This window comes from Anopheles arabiensis, chromosome X, assembly GCF_016920715.1.
Source record: "Anopheles arabiensis isolate DONGOLA chromosome X, AaraD3, whole genome shotgun sequence".
NCBI classification, from domain to species: domain Eukaryota; kingdom Metazoa; phylum Arthropoda; class Insecta; order Diptera; family Culicidae; genus Anopheles; species Anopheles arabiensis.
Window position 1 is genome coordinate 9,213,189 of NC_053519.1, and position 11,032 is coordinate 9,224,220.

Consider the following 11,032-nt stretch of genomic DNA (forward strand, 5'->3'; position numbering starts at 1 on the left):
CTCGCGTCGACGAAAACACCCAAGTCCTTGACACAATCGACTCTCTGCAAAGTTTGCCCGTTTAGCGTGTAGTCGAAATGCACTGGAGAGCGCGAACGGCTGATGGTGATGGTAACACACTTATCAACACAAATGGTTAAGGAGTTTCGCGTGCACCAGTTATCGAATTCTTCTAGTGAAGCCTGGAGTATGCGATGGTCGTCTGGTCCCTGGATTTGCCGAAAGATTTTGGTGTCGTCCGCATAGAGCAGGTGATTATCCGCAGGAAGGATCGTGGAGACATCATTTATATAAAGGACAAATAGTAAAGGTCCCAGATTGCTGCCTTGAGGGACGCCAGAAGATGCACGGAGGGATCTAGATAAATGGGGCCCCATCCTAACGGAATAAGTGCGGCCCATTAGGTATGATCGCAGCCAAGCAACTAGGGGATCTGGGAGGCCGAGTCTGTCGAGTTTTGCTAGTAATATGACGTGAGATATCCTATCGAAGGCGGCTTTTAAATCGGTGTAAATGACATCTACTTGAAGGCGAGCATCAATGGATTTATGGCAGCTACTGACGAATTGCATAAGGTTTGTGGTTGTTGATCTGTTAGGGACAAATCCGTGCTGATTCGGGCTGATGTAATTGCGGGCAGAGGCCAGTAACGGTTCATAAACAAGCAGCTCAAGCACTTTTGCGATGGCCCCTAGCGATGTAATGCCCCGATAGTTAGAAGCCTCATTCTTGCAGCCTTTCTTATGGATTGGTGTTAACCATGAGACCTTCCAGGAGACAGGAAAGGTGCATGAACGTAGTGATTCCTTGAAGATTTTTACTAGTATTGGAGCAATCGACGCAGTGCACTTTTTCAGGATCACTGCCGGGATGCCATCAGGGCCGGCGGTGTAGGACATCTTTATGCGGTCTATGGCGCGGGTGACTGACGAGGTATCAATGACCGGAAGCATGGGACGAAGTGCATCTGCGGGTGTGTTAGAAAGTGCAGCATGAAGAGCCTCGGGGTGCATGTTTTCAGAAACAAAAGTGTCCTCAAAACGTGTAGCAAACAAATCGCACATATCTGGGAGTGTGCAAGCTCGGTTCCCCTTGTAGCGGATCAAACATGGGAAACCGGAAGATTTGCGCTTATTGTTTGCGTAGGTCCAGAAGTGTTGAGGATGCACGCGCAGCTTTTTTTCTATAATACGTAGGTACCTGCGGTGGCAGATTCTGTTATAACGTCGATAAAGTGCGTGGACGCTATTGTAGTAAACCCGCAAAGCGGGACACCTTCGATCGCGCGAGTTACGATATGCAGCACGTTTCGCTCTTTTCAGTGTACGTAGTGTGCGGTCACCCCAGGCCGGACCTCGATGCGGCGTTTTGACGGGGACGCATTCGTTAAGTGCCGTTCGCATAAACTGAGAGAAATCATCGACAGCATGGTCAAGAGTTAAAAAGATCGAGCAGTCAAAAAATTCGTCATATTGTGAGATCAATCTCTCGAGCTTAGGCAAATTAATACGACTAAAATCGATCCGCCTTTCCGCAACATTAGATGGTAGTTGGGTGGTAGGAGTATCAATGTTGAGATTGAACTCCAATGGTGGATGATGGTGGTCGACCGGTAGTAGGGGGGTATCAGAGGTCCGTATGGACGATGAGGCTGAAGCAGCTGGCCAATTTGCATAAATCAGATCAAGAGTTCTGTTCAGATAGTTTTTGTTGTTGTTGAGTTGATATAAAGCGTTCAGGTGCAATCCGTCAATTAATTGGGCACATCGTGCTGATTGAGTATGAGGCTCGAAAAAACTAAAAGCCGTATCTTGTTCGACAGGTGCAGGTGACCAAGAGAGAGTAGGCTGATTAAAGTCACCGATGAGTAAAAATCTATCATCCGGACATAAGGAGGCGCAAATTTCATTGACCCATTTTAGCAATTCATTTATTTTCGTCTCGTCTGTGCTGTGATTTGGTGGAAGATAGACTGCAGCAATATACAAACGATGGTTGTTTAGCTGAATGCAGATGCATGTTACCTCGAGTGTCTGGCACAGCACATGATTCGCGTACGACGAGAGGGAAACACTGCATGCAATTAGAACACCACCCCCGCGAGAGTGAGAGCTATTGGTGGTATCTCGGTCACAACGGTAAATACGATACTCATCACCAAACAAGAGAGCGGTGGGAACAGAGGGATCAAGCCAGGTTTCGGTACGCACCAATACATCGTATTCAGTCTCCATTACCGATAAGCGGAACTCATCGGCTTTAGAGCGCAGACCACGCACATTTTGATAAAACACGGTTATACGCGTCGCTTGATCGCTGGGTGCTTGATGTAATGAAGTGTTAGTAGCTGGTATGTTGGAGATGACGGAGCTTATCGTAGATGGTGAGTGTATGATGAGTGTCTGTGTTGTCGAAGAGATTGCTCGGACCGTGTGAGTACCATATGACTGCGCTGCTGTGGTGCGGTTACTTCGGAAAAAATTGAGCCATTGTAGTTTGACGCGTTTTTGCTCGTGATGTGGACGGAAGAGTAGGTGAAGTGAGAGTGCGATTCATATCGGTTGGTGAGTGTTCAGCTTGTGTCTGCGAAGGTTCACGGATAAGTGCAGGTGAGTAAGGATTGTTGTGCTGGATGCGAGACTGTTGTGGTAAAGGTGAGAGCTGAGTGCAGGGCTGTGGCGCTACCGGAGAATGTTGAGTGCGGGATTGTTGCGGTAGTGATATGTAAGTGTTCGTGTGATGTGTGCGTGATAGAAGAGATCGCGGCGGGAGCGAGATGAACTCACGCACACCGAGCCCGGCCGGCCAAGAGGCTGCGTTAAGCGCCTTGCTACGAAGGACAGCGGGGATCCTGACCTTGAATGTTATCGCACTCAGGGAGTTAGGAACCGTTCCAGCTTTTAATAGGCTAAAAGCGATTACGTCTGGGGTGTCCAGCTGCGAACTCACCATCGAGATAACTTGTTCAGTGGTGACGGATGCAGCCAGTCTTGATAGGTGCAGCCACAGGTATTCAGTTTTTGGTATTTGTGACACAGTTGGTATAGGAACTGAGGTAGTATTGGTGCCTGTTATAATAGGTGGTAGTGAAGGTCGATCGATCCGGTGTGTGTTGTTGGTATTTGTGATGTTTGAGGTTGCTGCATTGTCAACAAACATGGTATCCGAGGATGCAACTACTTCGCGGAATAATCTCCGTCTTTTTCCGTTAGGAAGTGCATCCGGGGAAAATTGGTTGCAGTGCTGGAAGGATGCTGAGTGGGACGCGGCGAATCCGGCAAAGCCATCCCGAATCTCTTGCACTACCGGTGGGACTAAGCTGGACTTCATTGCTTCAACGGCAGCTGTGAGGGCGGCTTGAAAGCCAACTTGCATACCCGTACCCTTAAACACTTTGCTTCGCGGATTACCAATCGCATTAGTACACGCAATGCAACTCCAGTGCAGCGAAGGCATCCTTTTCACTTCGTCGATCACTGATATGGGCACTTTCGTGCACGCCAGATGGTAAGTACCCTCACAATACAGGCACGTAATTGAGCCTTCAACCGGGCCCAGTGCATCAGAACATGCATGACACACGTCCTCCATTTTAGATGCAAGCTGCGGATGAACGTCGAAGGAGCCACGAATAGAAGCCGAAAATATCGTGAACACAGTAGTTATCGTCAGGAAAACAATACTAGGATCGCGGGAACTGCACTTATGGACTCAGCAAAACTAAAATCGGTTAGAGCGAAAACCGATTACACGGATAAAATCGTGGATAAATTCGGAGCGATTAGCAGTAAACACACTAAGTTGGCAGCTGTCAGACCGAGAATGAGAATGAGAAGCGCTTTGAGTTAGCGTTGGCCAGGGTGGCCTTCAAACATCGTTTGATAAAATAGACAGAACTGAAGTGGATACTGTTTCGAAGCGGACTTTCAACACTTGATCGTCCAGGCGATCATAGAAACTTTTGAGTGGTTTTCCTTACTAGAAGCGTTGGAGTTTAGAGCCCTTACCTTAGGGTAGGGGGACATAACTAAACTCTTTAAATGAGAAGCCCATCCGTTCTTCAGCTCCTTCCTACCAGTATCCGGTGAAACAGGTGAATCTGTTTGCTTCCAGCCTTTAGATTGCCACCTTATAACGGTTTCCATTAATCACCACCTTCCTCGACAAAGTGCAGGTTTTAACCGATCCAATTTTGGCAACGCAATTCGATTTGTGACACTGTGACCAGCAACCCGAGCTGAACGAGCGAACCACACGCCACACAACTCCACCACTAATCCTATTGCCGACTTGGCTGGCTTGCTTCAGCCCGGGGCTCCTTTGCATGCGATAAACCCTATCGACAGCGTATCGATTCAACGGTCGAAAAAATTCCACACCAGTTTCAAGGAATATCTTTGTGTGTGTGTGTGTGTGTGTGTGTGTGTGTGTGTGTGTGTGTGTGTGTGTGTGTGTGTGTGTGTGTGTGTGTGTGTGTGTGTGTGTGTGTGTGTGTGTGTGTGTGTGTGTGTGTGTGTGTGTGTGTGTGTGTGTGTGTGTGTGTGTGTGTGTGTGTGTGTGTGTGTGTGTGTGTGTGTGTGTGTGTGTGTGTGTTTGTGTGTGTGTGTGTTTAGTGTGCGGTTTGCATTCACCTCCGACCATTTCGTTGGCAGATCGATTAGGGTTAGTGTGGTGGGGGAGGGGGCGCAAACACTTTTCCCCGAAGCTCGCGTATGAGTGGTTGCCGGAAGGTGGGTAGGCTGTTGCTCGGACTTTACATCGGATCCGGGTGTTTCCTCCTGCGGCCGATCCGATGCCTACACCACTGACAGCTGACCGGGCGTCTCCATCTGTACGAATGACTGGGCGTCTCCATCCAGATGAATGACTGGGCGTCTCCATTTGTACAGGGGAAAAGCCATTTGCACAGGGTTTTGCATGTGAGTGTTATTTTTTTTTAATTTCTTTACCTTTTTCTCCCTTGAAGCCCCCTTTCTCTCCCACCCTTTACAAAACGCTTGCGTATGAGTGATGGTTTATTCGTAATGAATAACAAAGCTGCTGCCGTTCGAGCTTACGAGCTCAGCTCCAAGGAGTAGCTCCCAAACCCACCCCCCGAATTGATCCGCAATCGTACTGGAAACGGTGCAAATCTGTCCCCATACGCAAAATGGGTTCGGATTTGTTGTGCTCCCTCTGTTTTGCGGGTGGGATGCGATTGGCCCCGACACCCTCTTAAAGAGGATTTTACTTGATACCCCAAAATGATGTGTTTCCAGCAGCCAAAATTCGTTCCCTTTGGTTTTTCTTTTTAGCTTTAAATTCCTCTACACACACACACACATCTCTGTTTGCTATCTTGCCTTTTTTGCCGTCATTGTTCTGGTGTGTGTGTGTGTGTGTGTGTGTGTGTGTGTGTGTGTGTGTGTGTGTGTGTGTGTGTGTGTGTGTGTGTGTGTGTGTGTGTGTGTGTGTGTGTGTGTGTGTGTGTGTGTGTGTGCGTATTTGTGTGCTTGTCTGTGTAGTTTATCCCTTGCCTCCCACAACCACCCACATCCTCCTTCCCTCCCCATCTCGCTCTTTATCATTTTCCCCCGTTTAGAAAAAAGAAGAAAGAAGCAAAAACTACTTCACCTTCAGCCAGTGAAACATGCAAATTCAATTACCGGTTGGATCTCTCATCCTCCTCCTCGCCCTCACCCTCCTCACACACCCACCTCAACCCTCGCCTTTCACAAGGGCAGAATTTTTCCTGCTCTTCTGCTGGCCTCCGTGACGATGCTCGCTTTTCGGTTTCGCTGCGTACATTGCGTGCCGAAGCAAACCGACCAAACGGACCGTTCTTGTGTTATAGGTTGTGCCAAACATGATCCTACACACACACACACGCACACGCACGGTTTGCTTGGCAAACAGCTTTTACCTAAAACACACATGCACACGCACAAGCGGCTGTATAGAGCGATTTACATAGCAAATGAACAAATCTCTTGCCCGCTCTCTATCTGGGTTAAGGTTCGTTTTTTTTGCGTGTGTGTCCGTCCCATCCAAGAGGGGCTAAAGAGTTTGACCCTCTTGTTTGCTCATCGTTTTGTGGAGCTTCGATTTGGAGGACGACACATGCTTAACCCCACTTTACCGACGGGAGGAGTGAAATGAAAGCGAACAGTGACCGGAGGGGTTGGTAAGTTTGCTAGTGTTGCCGGACACAGCTCTGACGCATCTAAGGGCGGACGAGAACATCACCGGGCACACGGTTTAATTAAAATTTTATGAGACAATTTCAAACCAGTTCGCACAGTTTTGGGGAGCATTTTTAACTTCTGCTGGACAGCCAGTGGCGGTCATGTCATGCAGTTCACTCCATGTAGCCGGTGTGCCGGTGTGGGTTTGGGTGCGTTTTTACAATTGGATTAGTTTTGTAATTTCCATACCTGCCGTCAGTGTCGTCAGATGCTTTTCCGGGGCATGGCAGGGCAGCATGCCGTCGCATCAAAACCGCTCGACACAGTGATACAGATTGGCGAGACGAGGCTGTCTTCAACTCATTAGCAATGCTGTGGCTTTGGGGCCGTTGTGCATCCTGTGCCGGATCAGCAACGCAACCATATTGAAATTGGTCATGCTTTCAGACCAATCTCAGTCGCGTCTGTGTGTGTGTGTGTGTGTTGCAGGGCATGCAGTACAATGCTTGAGCTGCAACGAACGAACGACATTCAGTCGGCACGCAAACGGCCCAACCATCGCTAACAGCAACATCCTCTTCATAATTATCATTCCTTTGCGACGACGAGGTGCACGAGTCAATTGTTCCTATGCCAGCAGCAGCCGGAACATCCTCCAGCTTGCGTCCCTGCTGAGCTTTGCTGTTGTTAATCGTTTAAAATGCTGCTCGAAAGGAGCAACATAGTGCACGAAACTCGTTTTAATACGGCATAGCTTACCGCTTGCCTTTTTGTCGTGCACTTTGTGCAGCGGGCGTGCCGGCGCTAGATTTCATGTACGATTCGAGCAGTTCTGCTAACAAGCCCGCCTAAAAGTATGCAATCCTGCAGCCGATGCTCAGCCAGCGTTTAAGCAGGCCCGTCAGGCGGGTTGCATAGCTAGCTACGACGCCGACAGCTGGTGCACGCTCGGGTACGAGAAACGGATATTACGCATTTTGCATAGTTCCAGGAATGCAACCGAGCAGCTTCGATTGTCTCTGACAGGACACACACTTGTTTGTGGACCCCTCATCCTCATTGTAGCACACGGTTACATTATATCTTGACGGCAAACGAAAAGCAATCAAATGAAACTGGAGCGTAATCTATTGACCGGATGAAGGACTGCTGCATGCAGGGAACGAATGAAGCGTTAGGGTCAGTTGAGGCAAATGAATAAAAAATAATAATAAAAAAAACACACACACAGTGTCATATTTTTCCCGTTCCGAGGCCGAATACTATCAGCTTCATGCAGCAAAAAGAGACAAGCGAAGGGACAAAGCTTAAACGTAAGTCAATCGTATCACTGCCGTTTGTAGCAAAAGCTGTCAATATTTTATTCATAACGATCCTTCCCCTCACTCTCCTCCTCGCTCCACCATTACGATAGGATTATGAAAATAATAGCAAAAACAGAAAATGAAACAAAACCACCGGCTCAGCGCGCTTCTCCGCACTTGGCCGGATTTGCGCAAATTATTAACGATACTTTCCACTAATCAACTCGCGGTTGCGGAAAATTATTTCCATTAATTTCTTTCCCTCTCTCTCTCTCTCTCTCTCTCTCTCTCTCTCTCTCTCTCTCTCTCTCTCTCTCTCTCTCGATTGCCCTCGATTTGTTTTCAATCCTACATCCCATTCAACAGAAATTAAGTTTCACTTGAGCCGGCGCACCCCTTTCGTGTGCACTAATTATTGTAATTAAGCTTATGGATATTAATGTTGAGGTGACCTTTTCTATGCAATGGGTTGCCGATTTTTATTTTAATATTTTTTTTGCAATCCGTCGCTGTGGTTAGCATGTGCAATGTTTTTTTTTCTCTTCGTTTGTGTGTGTGTGTGTGTGTGTGTGTTTGGTAATTCCTTTTATTGCAAAAAAACGGCAACACATACGGCTTTCAATTTCCATATCATGCTTTTTATCATATTTTAAATGGTGCCGGCATGATTCGATGGAAATGGTAAGCGAATTGCGGCACCTTGCTCGTACCTTCCACCCGAGCTGGATGATTGAAATTGGTCAGCTTATTGATACATATTATGGGCACAATTTTCTTTTTTAATAACATTCAAAAGTGTAAAAAAAAACACGAAAAAATGTACCATCCATCATCCTGAAACGAAACGTCCGGCTGGGACGGCCCCCCACTTCATTCAGCACTTCATTCCCGCAACCGGATGTAGCAGCTTATCATTATCCGTTCCGGTTTCCGGGGTTTGTGGAGCAAGCGTTCGGCCGCCGCGTGCTACACGGTACACGGAGCCGTTTCTCGGAAGGAACCCGATTGCTCGCTCGAGGAGAAAGGGCAACAACTGCAAGCGAACCAAAAAACAAAAACAAAAAAAAGCTTCACCCGGGACACCTCGTCCCGGCGTTCTGCAAGCAAGCATTGGGCATTTCGCAGCCGGGACGCCACACGGCGAACCGTTTTGCGCACCACTGCACCGGTCGGCTCGGTCAGTTCTGCTGCCGGTGAGTGGTGGATTGGGGGGGGGAAAACAAGACGGAATTGTGTTGCCGCTTTTCTTCGAAAACACCTACTCCCGTTTGGCGAGCTGTTGAGGCATTGGATTTTGTTTGCTGAATATTACTGCTATCAAAAAGCCGTGCCAGAATGTCTTACTGTCTAAGGAGCATTGTGACCGTGGAGGGATGTCAAGCTGGAAGCTAGAAATAACCTTGAATTAACATGGTCATTTCCTTTTCCAGCTGCAACGCTTATTCCGCATTTATTGTTTGTGCTGCTTATTGGTTTGATTGAAGCTAAAGTTTTGTGTGTATTGTTAAAAATCACACTAAAAAGAATGAATTTTCATTAACATTTTAAGAATCAACATTCATTTACGAGAAAACCTACACTAGTTAATTTGGCCTTATTGCAGGTCTTCGCAATATTGTTTTGGGATTTTTTTTAAACAACGCATTCTTCAGGTGTGTCTTGAATTCCAGAGACATATTTAAACAACCTGATTCAGAGTCCGTGTTGATGATGGACTTGCCCTGGAACTGATCTTAGCCATAATACGGTCGTGAATCTGGTGCTGACCCTAACTCGGTCATCGGATGATTCCGAACGGCTCAGGATAATTCCGAGCGGTTCCGGTCGATTCCGGATCAGTCCGACTCCGAGTTCGGACGACTTAAACTCCGGATGACTCCGACTTGGACTCCGGACGACTCCAGATGACTTCAGACTCCTCCGAAAGACACCGAACTGTGACTTCGGGCGACTACGACTCCAGATGCCTCCAGATGCCTCCGGACGATTCCAAACGGCTCCGAACGATTCCGGACGGTTCTGATCGATTCCGGATCAATCAGACTCTGAGTTCGGATGACCTTGCATTCAGAGTACTTCAACACCGGAAGATTCCGACATGTACTCCGGACGACTCCAGATGACTCCAAACGCCTCTTTATGGCTCTGCCTACGACTCCGGGAAACTCCAGACGACTTCAGATGCACCCGGATGATTCCAAGCGGCTCCGGACGATTCGAGATCAGTTCGACTCCGAGTTCACACGACCTCGCATCGAGAGTACTTCAACTCCGGATGACTCCGACATGGACTCCGGACAAGTCCAGATGACTTCAGACGCCTACCAATGACTCTGATTGTGACTCCGGACGACTCCAGATGACTTCAGATGCACCCGGATGAATCCGAACGGCTGTGAATGATTCTGAATCCGTTCGACTCAGAGCCCGCACGACCTCGCATCCAGAGGACTTCAACTTCGGCTTATTCCGACATGGACTCTGGACGACTTCATCCTCCTCGGGAACACACCAACTGTGACTTTGGGCGACTATGACTCCAGATGACTCCAGATGCCTCAGTCCGACTCCGAGTTCGGACGCCTTTGAATCCAGACGACTTAAACTCCGGATGACTCCGACATGGACTTTGGACGACTTCAGATGACTACAGACTCCTCCGGAAGACACCAACTGTGACTTCGGGAGACTACGACTCCAGATCACTCGAGATGCCTCTGGACGATTCCTAACGGCTCCGGACGATTCCGGACAGTTCTGATCGATTCCCGATCAATCCGACTCCGAGTTCGGATAACTTCCCATTTAGAGTACTTCAACTCCGGATAATTACGACATGGACTCCAGACTGATCCAGATGACTCCAGACGCCTCCGGATGACTCTGACTGTGATTAAGGGCGACTCCAGACGACTTCAGATGCACCCGGAAGATTCCAAGCGGCTCCGAACGATTCTGGGTCAGTTCGACTCGGAGTCCAAAGGACCTCGTATCCAGAGGACTTCAACTCTGGATGACTCCGACATGGACTCCAGACTGATCCAGATGACTCCAGACGCCTCCGGATGACTCTGACTGTGATTAAGGGCGACTCCAGACGACTTCAGATGCACCCGGAAGATTCCAAGCGGCTCCGAACGATTCTGGGTCAGTTCGACTCGGAGTCCAAAGGACCTCGTATCCAGAGGACTTCAACTCTGGATGACTCCGACATGGACTCCAGACTGCTCCAGATGACTCCAGACGCCTCCGGATGACTCTGACTGTGATTAAGGGCGACTCCAGACGACTTCAGATGCACCCGGAAGATTCCAAGCGGCTCCGAACTATTCTGGATCAGTTCGACTCAGAGTCCGCAGGACCTCGTATCCAGATGACTTCAACTCTGGATTACTCCGACATGGACTCCGGACGACTCCAGATGACTCTACACGATCCTTTGGAACTGATCCTAGCCTAAATTCGGTCTTGAAATTGAACCTAACCTCATCCTGACTCTGGTCGATTCTGGAACAATCCGGCTCCGAGTACAGACAACTTCGAAACCAGATGATCCCAACCCCG

At 48.5% G+C, this 11,032-nt stretch overlaps 1 long non-coding RNA gene across 1 annotated transcript; it reads left to right on the forward strand.

The window, feature by feature from the left end:
• Positions 1–2,215: 2,215 nt before the first annotated feature.
• LOC120906777 lies at positions 2,216–3,813 on the forward strand. The gene is made up of 3 exons (XR_005740161.1): positions 2,216–2,609; positions 3,213–3,507; positions 3,597–3,813. It is a non-coding gene; the product is annotated as an uncharacterized LOC120906777 (long non-coding RNA).
• Positions 3,814–11,032: the final 7,219 nt, after the last annotated feature.